The sequence below is a fragment of the Gossypium hirsutum genome, chromosome D06, assembly GCF_007990345.1.
Source record: "Gossypium hirsutum isolate 1008001.06 chromosome D06, Gossypium_hirsutum_v2.1, whole genome shotgun sequence".
In the NCBI taxonomy this organism is placed as follows: domain Eukaryota; kingdom Viridiplantae; phylum Streptophyta; class Magnoliopsida; order Malvales; family Malvaceae; genus Gossypium; species Gossypium hirsutum.
Window position 1 is genome coordinate 21,508,429 of NC_053442.1, and position 17,705 is coordinate 21,526,133.

Genomic DNA, 17,705 nt, shown 5'->3' on the forward strand with positions numbered 1-17,705 from the left:
CAAGCCTAGGGTTTAAGTTCTTCCTCTCCCAAACAGCTGATCCGCTAAGATAATCTATCCTTCAATCAATTAATAATATTAGAACAATTGAAACATGTGAAATATGTATGAAGCATAAGTTGATTCTAATTTGTAAACAAACATTCAATTAAAAAATTTTAAAGAAAGAGTTATAAAGAATATAATAAAGAAAAACAGATGCTCATGGATTTATCGATGAAAGAGTGGCTCCGGAACAATCTCCACTCGTGAGAGTCTCACTTTGGAATAGGATTTTCTGGTTACAAGAACATAAAATACCCTAAGTAAAAACTAATAATGAAATAAAAACCCAAAGTATATTTTCTACCTCCCTCAAATTGTGTGTTTAACCTGACTACAATGGCCTTCATATAGGCTCAACTTGGAATATTAAAGTGCCTAAATTATCCTTGAAGTCCTTAAATTTTTATTAGGATAAATACACCTAATTTCCCTCCAAAACGTAATTAAAACGTGCGGAAATTTTTTGGCTGCGCAGGGGCTTTGTTGCAACATAGGCCTGCAATGTTGCAACCAACCACAGGGGGTATGTCACGATACAGGTAGGTCGTGTCATAACATTGAGGGAAGTTTCACTCCAGAACTTATTTTTAGCTTCTGTCTTTGACGTTGAGACATCAATATCTTGGTGTCGCGACATAGGCACCAGTTTTGGCCTGAATAAGCATCTTTAGTGCCCAACTTGACCTAGAAGCTCATGTAACCTTATTTAGATGTATAAAATGTAATAAAAGCTACTAGAAAGAATAAATTACTACTTTAAGTACCAAAAATATAAATATATACTAAGATGCTTTGATTTAACTATCAAACAAGCTAAAGTTATGTGTAAAAAGGGTATAAATAATAGTGTAATTCATGGAAAACCAGCAGACCAACTAATCAAACAATGTGTGGTAGGAGAGGAAATGGAAGACATCTTGCTAGGATGTCACATGTCACTATGTGTGGGCCATTTTGGAGGAAGGAGAACGACATAGAAAATACTTCAGTCAATATTTTACTGGTCCACAAGGATCAAAGAGAAATACAAATTTGCTCAATGATGCGACAGATGTCAGGGACAAGGAAACATATTGAAAAGGGATGAAATGCCACAAATTGAGATTTTTTAGGTAGAAGTCTTTGATGTCCGAGGCATTGATTTTAGGGGCCCATTTCCCGATTATTTTAGTAATTAATACATTCTTTTAGCAGTAGACTATGTATCACAATGGGTAGAAGCAGTGGCGTTATCGGTCAACAACACTAAGGCTGTAGTTCAATTCTTACACAAGAATATTTTCTCCCATTTTGAGACCTCTAGAGCACTTGTTAGTGATGAAGGATCACACTTTTGCAACAAGAAGTAAGAGGCAGCCTTAGCAAAATACAGTGTCAAACATTGAATCACCACAACATACCATCCACAAGCTAATAGACAACAAAAAGTATCAAATTGGGAAGTCAAACAGATATTGGAGAAGACCCAAGTCGAAAAGATTGGAGTACACGATTGGATGACACATTATGGGCATATCGAACATCGTACAAGACTTTATTAGGTATTTCTCCATACAAATTAGTTTACAGAAAAATTGACATTTGTCAATCGAATTAGAGAAAAAAGCTTATTGGTCCATTAAGGAACTGCATTTAGATATACATTTATCCATGAAAACATGCCTATTTCAGTTACATGAGTTAGAAGAATTTCGATTTGCGACATATGAAAATGCGAAGATGTATAAGGAGAAAGGTAAGCTAAGACATGATGCCATGATTAAGAAACAATCATTCACACCAGGACAACAAGTGTTATTGTTCAACTCAAGACTGAAATTGTTTCCAGGAAAACTGCGATCAAGATGGAAAGACCCATACACTATTAAACATGTATCTCCCTACGAAGCCATGAAGTTAACAAACAAAGAGGGAGAAGAATTTATTTTTAATAGGAAGATATTGAAACACTATTTTGGGTACAATATTGAGAATATCTTTGAAAACCAGAATTTGGAATGCGAAACCGAGAAGGATCAAGGAGTCACACGTAAAATAGAAGAGAGTAGCCAAACATAATGTGTAAAATATTGTTTGACTATATCTAACTTGTTATTTTTTTTGTATAGTGAGAAGATAACATAGAGGGGATGGAAAAAGGAGTTGCACATAATAGAAGGGTGAATTTCAAGGCACCAGATGGAAACACAAAAATTTATAGACTTTTTCAGCACCTTTTGAGTTCTAATTCATGCAGTTTCGTAGTAAATTTTGGAAAAATTCACATTTTAATTATAAAATAATTAATTTTTACTTAAATTATTAACATAGTGAATTTTAATTATTTTTATAATAAATTTTCAGAAATTTGGTTTATTTTCGACAGTTTTGCACAAAATGTGAAAATTGGCTCGACAAACACCTTAAAAGGCTTGAACCGTTGGGAAAATTTTGCATCAAGTGAACCAAGGGCAAGATTAAATATTTTTGGAGCCAAGTTTGGTCCAAATGATGATAATTTTATATACTTTATATTTAATTTTTATCCAAGTTAAATTGGGTTAAAATTCAATACAAAGCCTAAAGGAGAAAGTGGCCTAGTGTGCTAAGCATTGAAGACTGATCCAATAAGAAAATTTGCAGCCCAAAACCAACCCAATAAGCTAAATAGGTCAGCTTATTTAGATGATTAAATTAATTTCAAAAAATCCCTCAAGTTTCCTTAAAATCCTATTCAAACCCCTCTACTTTTTGTGCCTTTGAAGATTTGTCCTAAGCTAAATTTAGCAAAGTTTGAAACATTCAAACTTTGCTCCATATGTGGCCAGCGAAGGAAAGTATGTGGTTGCTAATTATTTGCTATTTTTAGCAGCCACTCCTACCTATAAATACCCCCTTCACCTATTAACTCAACACACCTCTCATTCCTCACATCTCTTTCTCTTTCACTCACTTTCTCTTCTTATTTCTCATTTTTCTTTCTTGTCCCTTCCTTGCCCATTTCCCTCTTGGAAAAGAGCCCTTCAACCACCTTGGGTAGCAGCATTCAAGTGCTTGTAGAAGCCTTAGTTAAGCAAGAACGAGCATAAAAGGAAGAGCAGAGCAAACTAGTCAGACTTCGGAGAAACACTAGATTTGATTCTAGTGTCATATCCTTCAACTTTTATTATTATTGTTATGAACATGTCTATGAATATTTTTTATGTTGTTATTCTTAATTTAATTAAGATGAATTGAATTTAATTAGTGTTAGGTTGATTTCAATTCGTCCACTTAATTTATTAAAATTATGTTTGTGTTGTTATAGGTCTTGATAAATTGTTTGATTAAGTAAAACCATGATTATGTTATTCTTGCATTACAATTGTTAGGTAACTAATGAATTAATTATTAATCGTATTGAAATTGTAATTAATTGAAATAATATTTAATCAGTGCATGTTTCAAAATTTTTTGCACCATCAAAGAAGTGCTTTTTGGCTGATGGAGAAGTTAAAAATTTTAACTTTTGATCGGCCAAAATTCTGTTTGGCTGATAATTTCCAATTTTAACCAGTCTTTTCCCCCAAAAAAGTTTCTCTTCTCTGGTTCTTTGGAGCTTCCTAGAAGGTAAGTAATTCGTAATATTTTTCTCTGTTTCTGAAATTTCACTTCCCCAATTCACAACCCTAACATGTTTCTCATTATTCAATCTCAAATCTCAATTTGTGATTGAAAAGTTCCATTTATTTGGCTGTTTCGTGAACGAAACTAATCATTTGCGGACTAAGAAAATCATCTGATCTTGAGGTGGAAACAATAAAGTTGGTTGCTTTTTGAGTTCGTATGAGGTGGGTTTGAATTTGGATTTAGTGTTTGGATTGAAGGAAAATTGATAAGAGTTTCAATATTCCTTTCATTTTTTCTCTTTTCAATTTAAAATTCTGGGTTTGATTTCAAATGGCCAATTTTCTTAACTCAATCTCAGTCTGCAACTCCGTTGACCAGCCTTCAATCATGGAAAATTTCGTGAATTCAAATGATTTTCTGATGAACTCCAAATCATCATCGTCAAGGAAACAAAAGGTATCCACCAATTCACTAAGTTCTTTAAAAATTCCTTCTTGTGAAAGATCAAGATCTGCTGCCATTGATGTATTCACCAACTTCTCTTGTTTCCTTTCATTTCTTTTCGTTTTTTACAGTTAATTGGCAACTTATTATTTTTCTGTTTGTTTTCCAGCTAGTTCTTCTTTGGTTTAAACTGTGAAATTTGATTTTGGAACCGAAATTCAAAAACGGTAAGTGGTCTCAAACCTCATTTTATGTTTTATCTAATTTTTGTCTGCATTAGAAGATGGATGAGTTCTGCTTGTCTCGGTTTAGCTATGGTTCAATCTCGTGAGTATATGTATTGTGTTTATCATATGGCAATATATGCTGGATAAGAAGGTTTTCCCCCATTTTTATATACTTGGATGGTACTCCACTGGGAGCGACGCCCAGGAATCCGATATGCACATTCATAGAGCCGTATGATTTGTTAACCATCCTCTCACAGTTATATATAGATAATTACTTTGTAATTTCTGTTTCGATGCATATTTGATTGTGTTGCTTATTATTAAATATTTGATTGATATGGTGATGATCATGAAGAAATGGATTAGGTCTGCTTTTCCACTTCTATTTATGACTTATTTCTACAATGGAACTATAATGTTGTAACACTTGGTTGCCTCTCCTTTTGATAATTGTTTCTCCTTGTTCATTGTTACAGTTGATGGATATTAATGAAAGTCCTCTCTATGTGCTTCTCAATCCTGCAATCAATCCCACGTAAAAAGATCTTCCAGTCACCATTTATGAAAGTGGTGTGTAGCCTTTCTCTTTATTTCATCCTTTTATGTTAATCAATACCTACTGTCTCTTATTCTGTGTCTGAATTTTTGCAATAAGGTGTCCTGTGTGACATTATACTATATTTTTAAAGTTTAAAGTGTAGTTGAGTTCAGTTTGATCAGGTTACCATCTAATTTATTTCGTCATATTGCCAGAACATGTTTTGTTTGCTAACATGAGATTTTACATTCTATGTTTGCTGAGTTGGTCTATTTGTGTTAACTTTTCTTTAATCCTGGAATGATCAACTAATGTTCTTGCTTAAAAGTAATTTCTGACCATTTATGGTGGTGTTTACAAAGGGATGACAATATCACTAACACTAGTCTCCTGTTGAATTAATTCAATGTGCTTATATCATCCTGATAAGAACACACTCGCTGAAAATCTTGTGCAGTTTTAGGTAGCTTTAATAACCTTTACAGTTCCTCATTATTCTTTGGAACTTGGAAATTAGCAATCTAACTGGTAAGCCTTTTCTATTTTGGTGCTTTTGCTTGCTACTTTCACTTCTTAAAGCATATGCAAGTTCAGTGCTGTTCAATATATTTGCAAAAGTAATGGTTATTGTAATGTCTATCATTGCAGAGGTTATAACATCAGCAGAGTTTCACCCTGCCCACTGTAATATGCTAGCATATAGTAGTTCAAAGGGCTCAATTCGCCTCATTGATCTGCGGCAATCAGCTTTGTGTGATTCTCATGCCAAATTGCAAGTGTTTTACCATTTTTAGTTTCTTTTGTTGAATTTACTAAGATTTGCACCAAAAATTAAACTATTGTTATTATCCTAAAGTTTAGATTTAAACAAAATATGTTCTGTTAAAGTGAGGCTATTTCAATTGTTGATGTTTTGTTCGTTTGTGCATCAATTGTTGATGTTCTGAGACTAATGTATTCATTCATGAAAATTTACTGGTATATGCGCATAAGATTGAAGCAGATAATCAAGATTGTTTATTTTGTATCTTATATTACAGATCATTTTGTTATCTTGTGATCCATCATATCTTATAAGCTTGAACTTCTATAAATGTTCCCTTGTATTTCAAGGCCATACCCTTGTAAATGTGTGCTTTCAAGGTTATCTATGGAAAACAAATAGTTGGTCCAATTGAGCCAATGCTTAAAACTACAGTATTTGTTGTCTGCTCCATGATTGTAAGTTAATGAAGCAGAGATGATGTCTTTGAATCAACAGAAAAGAATTGAGGAGCTCGAAGCACAACTAGGGGAAGCTGAGGATATAGTTAGAGATCTTAGAACAGAGTTGAGAGAAGTACAAGATGAGTTGGAGAAGCTGATTAAAAACTCAATACAGTGTTTGAGCGAACAAAAATCAGGACACGATGTTGCTGCTTCTGAAGAAATGTCCAATGTAAAAACAATCAGCGATTTCAGGTCTGTAGCATTGAAGTTTTGTCCATAGCAAATAACTCTAATCATAGATCAATGCATTTCAATTGTTGATGTCTTAAACTGCATTCCTTTGTTTGATTTGGATCTAGAATATAATCTAGGGTTAATGACGGTGAATCAAACAATTCGAGTGGTTTTGAAATGGAATTAACAAGAGATGCTATAGCTTCTAGTTTAATGAATTCACTTTAAGTTGTAAATACTATTGTAAAATTTTTAGTATTTATATTTAGTATATAAATATAATCCTTTTTTAAAACTTTAATCCAAATATATGTAATATTTTAATTCATTAGGTTTATGTTTTCTATGTTATGTTAGTATATAATATGAGTTATATATTCAAATAAATTTTAAATTAAAATAATACAAATGTGTTAAAAGCATTAATTAAAATTAAAAAATAATTTTTATATTTAAATATTTAAATATAGTTTATATATTCTAATTAAATTTTATAAATAATTAATATTAATTACTCAGAAATATTTAAAATTAATATTATATATTTAAATATTAACAATAAGTTATAATAAATTATTTTTTTATATTTTTGCTAAAATATCATAATATTAACTAATTTGAACATTATTTAAATACATATTTGTTACTTTATAATCTCATGTCTAAAATGGACATTTTATTCTTCAAAAGTACTTTTTGACAGTAATACCAAACACTCAAATTTCTCAAAAACACTTCTCAAAAGCACTTTTGAAAAGCATTTCTCAAAAGCACTTCTCAAAAGCAATAAAGAACTGGCTCTTAATCTTCTAAGGTAGCTGGGGGTTAAATTAGCAAAAGTATTAAATGGTATATTATCCTTACATAACTTGCAAGATTATTGTGATTATATTGTTTCAATGTAGGAATATATCGCTACCGCACTTAATCTTTTACTTGCTTATTTAAATTGATTAATTGTTTGAATTGGCATAGTGATATGTTCAAGAGATTAGTTAATTTAGTAAGTTAGTATGTGCTATAGTTAACAAATTGCCAAGTTACTGTGAATTTATTCGTAACAACATGAACATTGTTTTAGTAATATTAAGTTAAGAAATGTAATTGATCTAACACAATTATATCATCTTGATTAAAACCATCTTTTAATATCATGCATTGAAACTTTTGTTTTTATTCTATTTTATTTTACTTAGTTAAATTTTAGTTTTTAATCATTTACTCAAAATCAAAATATTTTTAATCACCAAAGTGTTTTAATTTCATTTCATAAATAATTTTCTTAAATAGTCCATGTGGGTACGATAACTGGACATTTACTTGTCACTTTATTACTTGTTGCGATTGTGCACACTAGCCCATTTCCATCGTTCCACCAGGACTGTGTCGCGACACCTTAGTTTGAATACTTCAACATTGCTGAAAGTAGAGCGATGTCGCGACACTAACCTACAGTTTCATGAAATGTCACTTTGAAGCTTAAAAATCCAAATTAGAAAACCTGTGTCGCGACACCGAAAACCAACGTTTTGACATTAAACATCTAAATAAAATCCTTGAGAATTTGAAGTACAGTGTCGCGACATTGAGTCTGGGTGTCGCGACACCATGTCGAATCTCTATCATTTCTTATAGATTTGAATGCAATCAATCGACTTTCCTTTTACAAATCACGCCGATTTAGCCCAGAAACCTGATTAAACCCATTAAATACACTTCTAAGGTACCCTTAGACACTTACCAACCCCAAAGCACACCAAAATATCTTTCCTCATAGTTTTTCCGTCTTTCACACCCAACTTTTAACTCTCCTTAAGTGGTACTTGTTCTTCACTGTTGTGGCTTGCCACGTGGTTACATACATCAAAAGACATTTTGATAACCCCACAACGGTGATTTAAGATGTTATTGTTTCTAAACTTCAACTTAATTTTGTTTTACAACCTTTATATTCACTGTTATTGGTGCATTGTAAAGGAAATAAACTTGTTTTGTTGCAATGGCCACCAAACATGCTCACGGAATGCCGTGCGATGAATCGTTTGTCGTCAATAATTTCTCAAACCTAAAAAATAGCGAGCTCGATACACATCTCAAATTTTTTTAAAAAGGAAGACCACTATTCACGAATGGGGATTTGTATTGCCAATGGATAGTGGAGGTGAAGTTTGGAAAATAGTGCATATCCATTGATCTACCACAAATTGATGTGGCAAATTAGTCCTTCTCAGTATACTTAATGAGCTTATTCTCGAACAAAATAGAGTCTTTTACATAGTTTTTCGTTGTTTTTGGATTTTCAGTTAATAAGTAAAAATATCTCATTTTTGCCTATTTTGTGACCCAATTTGGCCAATAAAGCTATTAGGAGGCCTAACATGTGATTAGGTGGTGTAGGGACATGCTACAGGTTAAAAATGAGCAAGAATGACACCGGAGGCAAATGTATCACAATAACCACACCATGGAATCACCTCCAATAGTATGGAAGATTGGAGACACCCTTTAGTGGTATCGTCATATCCTCTTTAGATATTGCGATATCCACCTTTCCAGGAAGGCCCTAAGGTTCGACATTGCTCGGGGTATTTCGATATCCTCTTTTAAGTATCGTGACATTGACATCATTAGGGAGACAAAATTGGACAAAAATGGTAGTCTTTATCCACTCGGTCCACCAACCACCCAAGGCTCATGTAGGGGCATTTTTTGAAAAGAAAACTCATTAGATGACAGCCTACAACCAAAATAGGCTAAGAAGAAGAGAGACACATATTAGCTTAATTTTCGGTTTAGTTTTCTCTAGGTTTTCTCTTAGTTTTTCAGTACTTTTTCTAGGGTTTTCATTTTCTCTTATTTCTTAGTTTAGAGTTTATTTTTCTGCATTTAGTTCTTGTTCTTGATGTCCTTAGGGTTAGTTAAGTTAGTTATCACTGTAACATAGGTTTATTTACACTTCTAGTCCCTGTACCTTGGTTGCAAGACATTTTTAGCTTTAGTTTAATGTATTTTAGTTTCTTTTACTTTAAATTAGTTAAAGTTTGTTCCTTTCATATTTATTACTTTATATTTTCTTTTTGAATATTTTTAGTTTCATTTTCTTTAAGTTTTCTTGCATAAAAATCTCAATTTTTATATTTTTCTTAAGCTTTAATTTAATGGCTATTTTTCTTTTAATTTCCATGTTCATCCTCTCTATTTTCAACATGAGTAGCTAAACCTCAAAGTGGGTTGGTTGATAGAGATGTGGGTAAGTTGATTTTTGGACAAAGGAATAAATCGTAATAGATTTAACTAAATTGAATAGACCTAAAAACTTAAGAAAGTGATGCCCCTAAGGAAATATCTAGGCAAGTGAGACTGAAAGGTACTCTTGTTGCGCACTCGTTCCTTAGTTCCAGATTAACCAGTGAAATCAAGAGATAAATTAGAGCTAAGCCGTCTAAGTCGGTAAAATTAAGGTCTCAAGATAAAATGGAGCCACTTAGTAATTTCAGTGATCTAAGTCCCTTGTTTGAGAATTAGTGAACCATATTGAAGTAAACCAACCACCGCTAGTGAATTATTTGGTTCATTTCTTAGATTTATACTCTTTGCAATTTAGTCCTTAGATTAGCATATTTAATTTTCCTACCATATTTTCTTGCTATGATTTTTCGTACTATAAAATCGTATGAGTAGTCATTTAGAATCTTTATTTTATGCTGGTTATCACTCAATCGTCATCTCCTTTGGGTCCTTGGAATACTCCAGTGTTCCATTGTAACACTACAAATATTACAATTGACTTGTACGCTTGCAGTAAAACTGCACTTTTAAATTGCTTTATAAAATTGTTTATTTTTCTACGCACAAGCGCGATGCCTATCACCCATAAGTGGGAAAATTTCAGCAAGCACCCATCTGAACCAATGTTTATCCAGGTAGTTCAAGAATTTTATGCATCACTCAAAGAGTATGAGGCCAAAAGACCATTAAGCGAACCTTGGTCGTATGTTATTGTTAGTGGGAAGGAGATTTTAATTTTTGGTCTAGAAATTTGTAGCTTTTATGGGGTTTCGTTTTACATGCATGGTTTTATCCAGAGAATCGACCTAAATTTTTGCCTCAACATTAGCTTAAAGGAAGTAATAGATTATTTAACCAAGGGGAAGGGTGAATAGAAAAGAGATATAGTTACCAATTTGTTGCATAGTGAGAGCTGTATCATTTACACTAATCACAAGAGCCTTAAGTACCCCCTCACTCAGAAGAAGTTGAATTTTAGGCAGCATCGTTGGATTAAATTGCTTAACTATGATTGCACAATTCAATATCATCCTGGTAAGGCCAATATGGTGGCTGATGCTCTTAGTCGAAGATCTATGTTTGAGTTGAAGGTGATGTTTGATCACCTAAGTTTGTTTAATGCTGGTGGGATTTTAGTCGAGTTACAAGTTAAGCCAACTTGGTTGGATGATATTAAGAATAAATAGCTTCTAGATGAGTCTTTGATCAGTCGGATTCAGCAGATTGATAAGGGTAAGACTTCAAATTTCAGGATTAATAGTGATGGTATTCTGTGTTTCGGAGGTTGGTTTTGCGTTCCTAATAATGTGGATTTGAGGCAATCTATTCTACAGAAAGTACATAGTATTCCCTATGCTATGCATCCCGACTGTAATAAGATGTATCATGACCTCTTAGAGTTGTATTGGTGGCTTAGGTTGAAATGTGAGGTGACCGATTTTTTGTCTCATTGTCTGATGTGCAAGAAAGTTAAGGTTAAACACCAACTTCCTCCTGGTTTGCTTCAACCTATTAATATTCCATTGTGGAAATGGGAACGAGTAACTATGGACTTCATTAGTGGGTTTCCTTTAACACCTATTAAGAAGAATTCTGTTTAGGTTATTGTGGATCGGTTAACTAAGTCTGCTCACTTTATTCTGGTCAAGACTGATTATTCTTTGCATAAGTTAGTGAACATTTACATTTCTGAGATAGTGAGGCTTCATGAGGTTTCGGTATTAATTATTTCTAACCGAGAAGAAATTGCATGAGGCTCTCAGTACTCGATTGGACTTTAGTAAACATTTCATTCATAAACTGATGGTCAGTCCGAGAGGGTAATTCAAATTTTAGAGGATATCTTCGGAGCTGTGTTATTGACTTTCGAGGTAATTGGGAGAAGTTTCTGCTGAAAGCTAAGTTCACGTATAATAATATTTTTAGTTTAGCATTTATATGGCACCTTATGAGGCCTTGTATGGTCGAAAGTGTCGCACTCCACTTTGTTGGATCAAGTTTGGTGAGAGGAAACTTTTTGGGGTCCTGAATTAGTGGCTGAGACTGAGGATAAGGTTTGTTTGATTCGAGATTGACTTAAGGGCGCTTATGGTAAATAGAAATCTTATGCGGACCTTAAGAGGAAGGATATTGAGTTTAAGGTGGGGGTCGTGTTTTCCTTAAGGTATCTTTATGCAAAAGGTTTCTTAGATTTGGTTGTAAAGGCAAGTTAAGCCCTAGATTCATCAGGCCATATCAAATTTTGAGGCATACTAAGCTGGTTGCTTATTAGTTAAAGCTACCTCCGGAGTTGGATCGCATCCATGGCATCTTTCACATGTCCATGTTTAGGCGTTATCGATCTGATCCTTATCATGTTTCTTCTTTTCCCTCTCTTTTGGCCACGTTTCTTTCTTTCCTTTTGTTTTCTTAAATTTCATCTTTCCTTTCTTCTTAATTTGCTTCTTACCTTGCTGCCATCAAAGTTGTTGTGTGACTATCTTTTTTATTCTTCGTTTGCGATAGTAAATCCGAGTAAGGGTAAGTAACATTGATTCATTTTTCTGATATCAAATTTTAACTTGTTCTTGAGCAAGGTTTGAGTTGTTAGTGTTTAATTCTTGTTCTAAGTTGTGATAAGTGAGCTTGTGGTTTTTAGTTAGGCGGAGGGCGTAAGAATCGAAATCCTCCAACTGAGTAATTGCTAATTTTGATGTTGTTTTCTGAGAAGTAAGTGCTCGAACATCGCTTTAGGGACTGAATTTTTAATAAATGGATCTTATCTTAAGTGGGTTCTTGATGGTTAATCTGTGTGATTTAATGATTGTTTGTAGGATTTGTAAGTTCTCGGTTGTGTGGTTAATGAAAATTGTCATCAGGTGTGTCACACTAACTTGAAAACTTGACTAGAACTTCAAAAAACCCAAAAGCAGAGGCTATTTTTTAAACTGCTCTGCATCTGACGGTCGTGTGACAGGTCGTGTGCACCACACGGGCATTTGGTCAGTTGTGTGCTAGATCGTGTGGAGTACACGAGCGTGTGCAATTACACGGTCTAATCAGGTAGGGCGTGTGGGCCCTTGTTGGCCAATTTGAAGGTCTGATTAGGGGTCGATTAAAGGACTCTAAAATTGAATCCGTGGTTATTTTGTAGGCCTATAAAAGCGTAAAATTCAGTATGTTACGTGTGAGTATGCTTTGAAAGCTTGATAAGTAGGATTAATATTGTATATGCCATATGATATGTAATGATTTGTAAAAATAGGTTTAGGTATGCATGTTATACAATTCATGTGATATGTACGTATGTTAATATGATTATGCATGTGGATTGGGGTGGGTTTTGATATGATGGAAAAAGTGTATTCTGGCAGTATTACTACAATTCTGGCGGTTAAACTGTAATTTCTATTTGGCAGCTTAGTTGTACTTTTACGAGTGGCATACCGCGAAGTACTAGTGTGATTGGATGGATAGACTCCTGTAGTTCTAATTGGTGTTATTGGTTGGACGGAGATGGTGTGTAGCACATGGGATAGGATTCGCTTTGATATGACATATGGTTTTGAAAATATGAAAATTTCTGTTTTTATATTTGCATATTTGAACTTTGTAAATAAAATTTTGTAAATGGGCCAAGTCACACACTAAGCCTCTATCTCACTTGTTTGTTCTGATTTGTTGTAGGTGATCCTCAGACTTAGGATTGGGTGGCGATTCTGAAGTTCGGATCAGGCATTTTGATTTTATGTATGTTTTGGATTTAATTATGGACTTTGCGGACTTTCGAAATTTTAATTTGTTTTTGGGACATTTACTTTAGTATTAGTTTTTATTTGTGAACTTAACATTTTAATTGGTATTTTTAATGAAATAGAATAATTTTAGAATTACTACAATTTTCAAATTAAGAACTCCAAAGTGTTTTTCCACTACAAATGTTTACAAATCTATAAAAATGATGTTTTACAATATTAAGTTGTTAAGTGAATGGGTTTGTTCAAAAATAACTAATAAGATAAGTTTTCTTCAAAATGCGCTCTCACACAAGTTTTTTCGAACACTTATGTTTTTAGTAAAACTAATTTACTACATTTATTCTCAAATTAAAACTAAGTTTTCACGAGAATAAATAGGCGAAGTTTTTGTATCGATGTAACCTTCATAATCCGACTGTAGTGTCTAGGCCGGGTTTGGGGTGTTACAAATTGGTTCATTTTGTTTTAGATAATTTTATGTTAATTTAATTAATTAATTTTGTTTTGATTTTTCGTAATATAATTTTAAATTAGTACTATTTAGCCCTATAAGTGTGGCAAGTTAATTTATGTTTAATTTAACCTCCCTTAGGTACAATCCTTGAAATGCTGCCAAGAGTGTTTCGTTGTAACATTCTTTACTATATTACAGTTTTACCCATATACTTGTCGACACCGTTGTTTAATTATGTATTTATTTACTCCAGTATTTCCAGTCCAGACATTTGCACGTTTGGCACCGGCCAAGCATAAAGTGATACTTTGTAAAATCAACCAATATGTCAATGTGACATCATTTACTTGTATTTGTCATTAGATCAGGTAAGTGGTGTTATAGTAAATCTTACATAAACCAAACTCTATTTAACCATAATTACATATCTAGACACAAAATAATTTCAATGGTACAAAGTGTTAAAGTTTAAAACAACTGTTAACGGATAAAAGGATAAATATAAATAAATTTTACAAATTCTGAGCTCACTTTAAAGCATGTCAAACATGTTACTATCTAAGACTCGCAAGCTATCATTTAGTGACAGTGTGTTTTAATCCAACAATTTTCTTCTCCTAGGTCCCTAATAAAATGATGACGAGTGTCAATATGTTTAGTTTTTAATGTAGGATTGGGTTCTTTGGAATATTAATGGTATTGATGTTGTTGCAGTATGACACAAGTTGTGGGCACATCCTAATCCATAAGCATTTTTTTCATCCGAATCAATTGAGCATAAGATCCTCCGACTACAATATACTCAGCTTTTGCAATAGACAAAGAAATGGAATTTTGTTTCTTGCCATAGTTGGATATTATATTATCACCACGATAGAAATATTCTCCTCTAGTGCTTTTTCGATTATTCAAGTTACCTATCCAATCAACATCATTGTGTTGGAAAAATCAGGTTAAGAAAATGATTTTACAGTTATAATGGAAGATTAAAATTTTTCGATGAGCCATTTTGTGATTTTATAGCAATAGACCCTAACCAAATAGTACCTATGCTTTGTGCGAGATTGATTCAAGTCGGTCCTGGCTTTCAATTGAACAACCTTATTCGCTATCCTCATACCACAAATTGCACTAAGTGTGGACTCGAACAACGGGAATCAAATCACAGAAAAGAAATTATATAATTACTTTTAGTAGGAAAATAATTTCCCTCTATAAAAAGTAGATCATAATTCTTAGAAAATAGAATTTATTCTTAGTTAATAAATTTCTACTACTTTTTGGTAGAATAACTATAACTCAATAATTAATGAAGTCTGCATTTTAGGTTAAACAATGTCATCTATTTATACGGAGAGGTACAAGAATCCTAATTGAATAAGCATATGATAAATAATATTTATTTAATAGAAAGTACTCTCCCAGTCTAACTGGGAGAAAACTGGGTAGGACACCCTAGTTAATATTACTAAGGTTGTTGCCCCTCATATGTTGTATGAGGGAAATTGGGCCTCTCATGTATTTGGTCCAATTATATGTGATTCATGGACTTTTGATCGAGCATTTTATAATTTAATACAACCCAAAACTTATTTTCTACTTCCCAAAATGAATATTATTTATTTAATTAAATTAACTAAATTAATTTCTCCATTAAATAATTTTCTCAACCTAATTCTAATTATGTTAAAGTCATAAAAACTTTACCATAAAAGAATCTTTGAGGAAATATATTTTCTTTCCTTGTTCAACATATTTATAATGACTAATTAATTTAATTCTATTTTCGAAATTTAATTATGTAATTATAATTAATTAAATAATAATTCAAAATATCTTAAATTAATTTTCAAGTCATTTCGGAACATAGTGAGAAAACACATTCATTTGTGAATGTGACTCATTCCTCCTATTTAATCATTTCCAATCATTTCTATTCATTTCTATGCATTTGATTCTATAAGCAATTCATTTATGGTTTTAACAAGCTAGCGAAGGGACCGGTTGAACATATATAATTAGGGCTCAAATAATTCAAATTAACTTTCAGCCTTTCACCTATTAATTATAAACTTATTTAGTCACAAAGTCCTTCCAATGAAGAATCGTGATTGAATCTCTGTCTTCTTATATATCATTATTGTCGAAACCATTTTTTGATAACAAAAAAAGCGTCAACTTATTTGAAAAATAAAAAATTAGAGTCGTCACCGATCTTTTATTGAGGTGTGATCGGATCACCTTGAAAATGATTTTGGTCTACGAGTTTTAAGAAAAACGAGTTCGGGAGTCGATTACGTACAAGGAAGGATTAGCACCTTCGGAACACCCAAAATTGGTACCTAATCGATTAATTAATTCTTATTGTCAAAAAATTGAAAATTTGAAAAAGTGTAAAAAAATACGATCCCTTTTGTTGAAATCACTTAAAAATAAAAATGTATTTCACATTAACCGAGAAAAAGAATTATACCTTGTTAGTTAGGATATAATCCTGAATCCCGAAACGGGAATATTCACCTAAATTTTTTTTTGAAAATTTGATTATCTCGGTTTTAGAAAAGAAATCATATTTCGTAAGTTGGAACACGATCTCTTTTAATTTCCGGGATAATTTTAAAAATATATTCTTTTGAAAAGTGGTTCGTATATTTTGATTTATCAAAAAATCGAAACCCCGTAAGGTAGGGAACGACTTCCCGAATTCTAAAAATACGAAATATTATCATTGATTTTAAATTTTATTTTTTACAAATTTGGGTAAAAAAATGCAATATTCGAAATACCACATGAATAAAAGTGTTACATAATAATGTGATAACATCAATCTACGAAAATCAAATAATAATAAAACACAACAAGATTTAAAAACACAATTTGGCATAATATAAATAAATAAAATAATGAAAATTACTATAAAATAATAATAATAATAGTAATATTAATGAAGTTCAAGAATAAAAATAAAATAAAGCAACATAAAAACAAGATTCAGCACAAAAATCATGGTGAAATAATAAAAATAAAAGAGTAAATAAAAACATAAAACACAACCCATGACAAGATGCTATTAAATTTAAAAGTACCAGAGAATAAATAAATAAATATACAAATGAGTGTTGAGGAAAATAATTTATAAAATTAATTAAGTCAACATAAGAATAAACTAATTAAAAGACTATATTGAAATTAAAATAAAATTTGAAGCAAAATTCGTAATATTTAAAAATAAAATCGAAATAGGACTGAAATACAAAACGCGTGAAGAAAGGGGGACTTAATTGGACATAAACCCATTTCCTGGACACACGTCACTTCCCTAGGGGATTAGCGCGCCAGGGACTAAATTGAAAATTAAAAAAAACATGAGGTCCAATTTGAAAATAAAAGAAAAAGTAAGAAAATGACTAAATTGAAACAGACCGAAAATGCGGAAGGGCCTGAAGCGCAAATATAGCCTTTATTGAAAACACGCGGATCCTTCGAAGTGGGTCGGGTAAGCGCGCGGGTCACTGGTGAAACGATGTCGTTTTGGGCATCAAAAGCCAAGCCCAAAACGAAGTCATTTTGGGCTGTCTATATAAGTAAAAAAAACCCTAAAAATATTTGCAGCCTCACTTTTTTAAAAAAAAACCCTCCTTTCTCTCAACTCTCTCTCAGCATTTCCCCTTCCGGCCGAAGCTCCGGCGCCAGACCACCGTGGCGGCTGTTGGTCGCCGGTGACGGCGCCACCGTCTACAGTGACCAGAAAAATCCAAAACTTATTTTTTTATTTTTTCGACTCCCGAAACCAAAAACACCGATTTTCATTGGAATCGGCACCTCCTCATTAAAAAAGCTACGGTTTTTTTATCCTTTTGCTTTTGGTTTCTTTAAAAACACAAAAAATAAACAAATAAATAAAAAATCACCTTTGTAAAATACTAGTATTTGAGTTG

The 17,705-nt window shown here is 32.5% G+C and overlaps 1 non-coding gene across 4 annotated transcripts; it reads left to right on the top strand.

The window, feature by feature from the left end:
• The first annotated feature begins 2,939 nt into the window (after positions 1-2,939).
• Positions 2,940-5,877, top strand: LOC107901558 (uncharacterized). 4 transcript variants are annotated; one of them, XR_001685311.2, is made up of 7 exons: positions 2,940-3,633; positions 3,744-3,854; positions 3,992-4,089; positions 4,247-4,304; positions 4,784-4,877; positions 5,303-5,373; positions 5,494-5,877. It is a non-coding gene; the product is annotated as an uncharacterized protein (transcript). The 4 variants fall into 4 exon arrangements; XR_001685309.2 differs by having other exon boundaries at positions 2,940-3,854; XR_005914595.1 differs by lacking the exon at positions 5,303-5,373.
• The last annotated feature ends 11,828 nt before the right edge of the window (positions 5,878-17,705 follow it).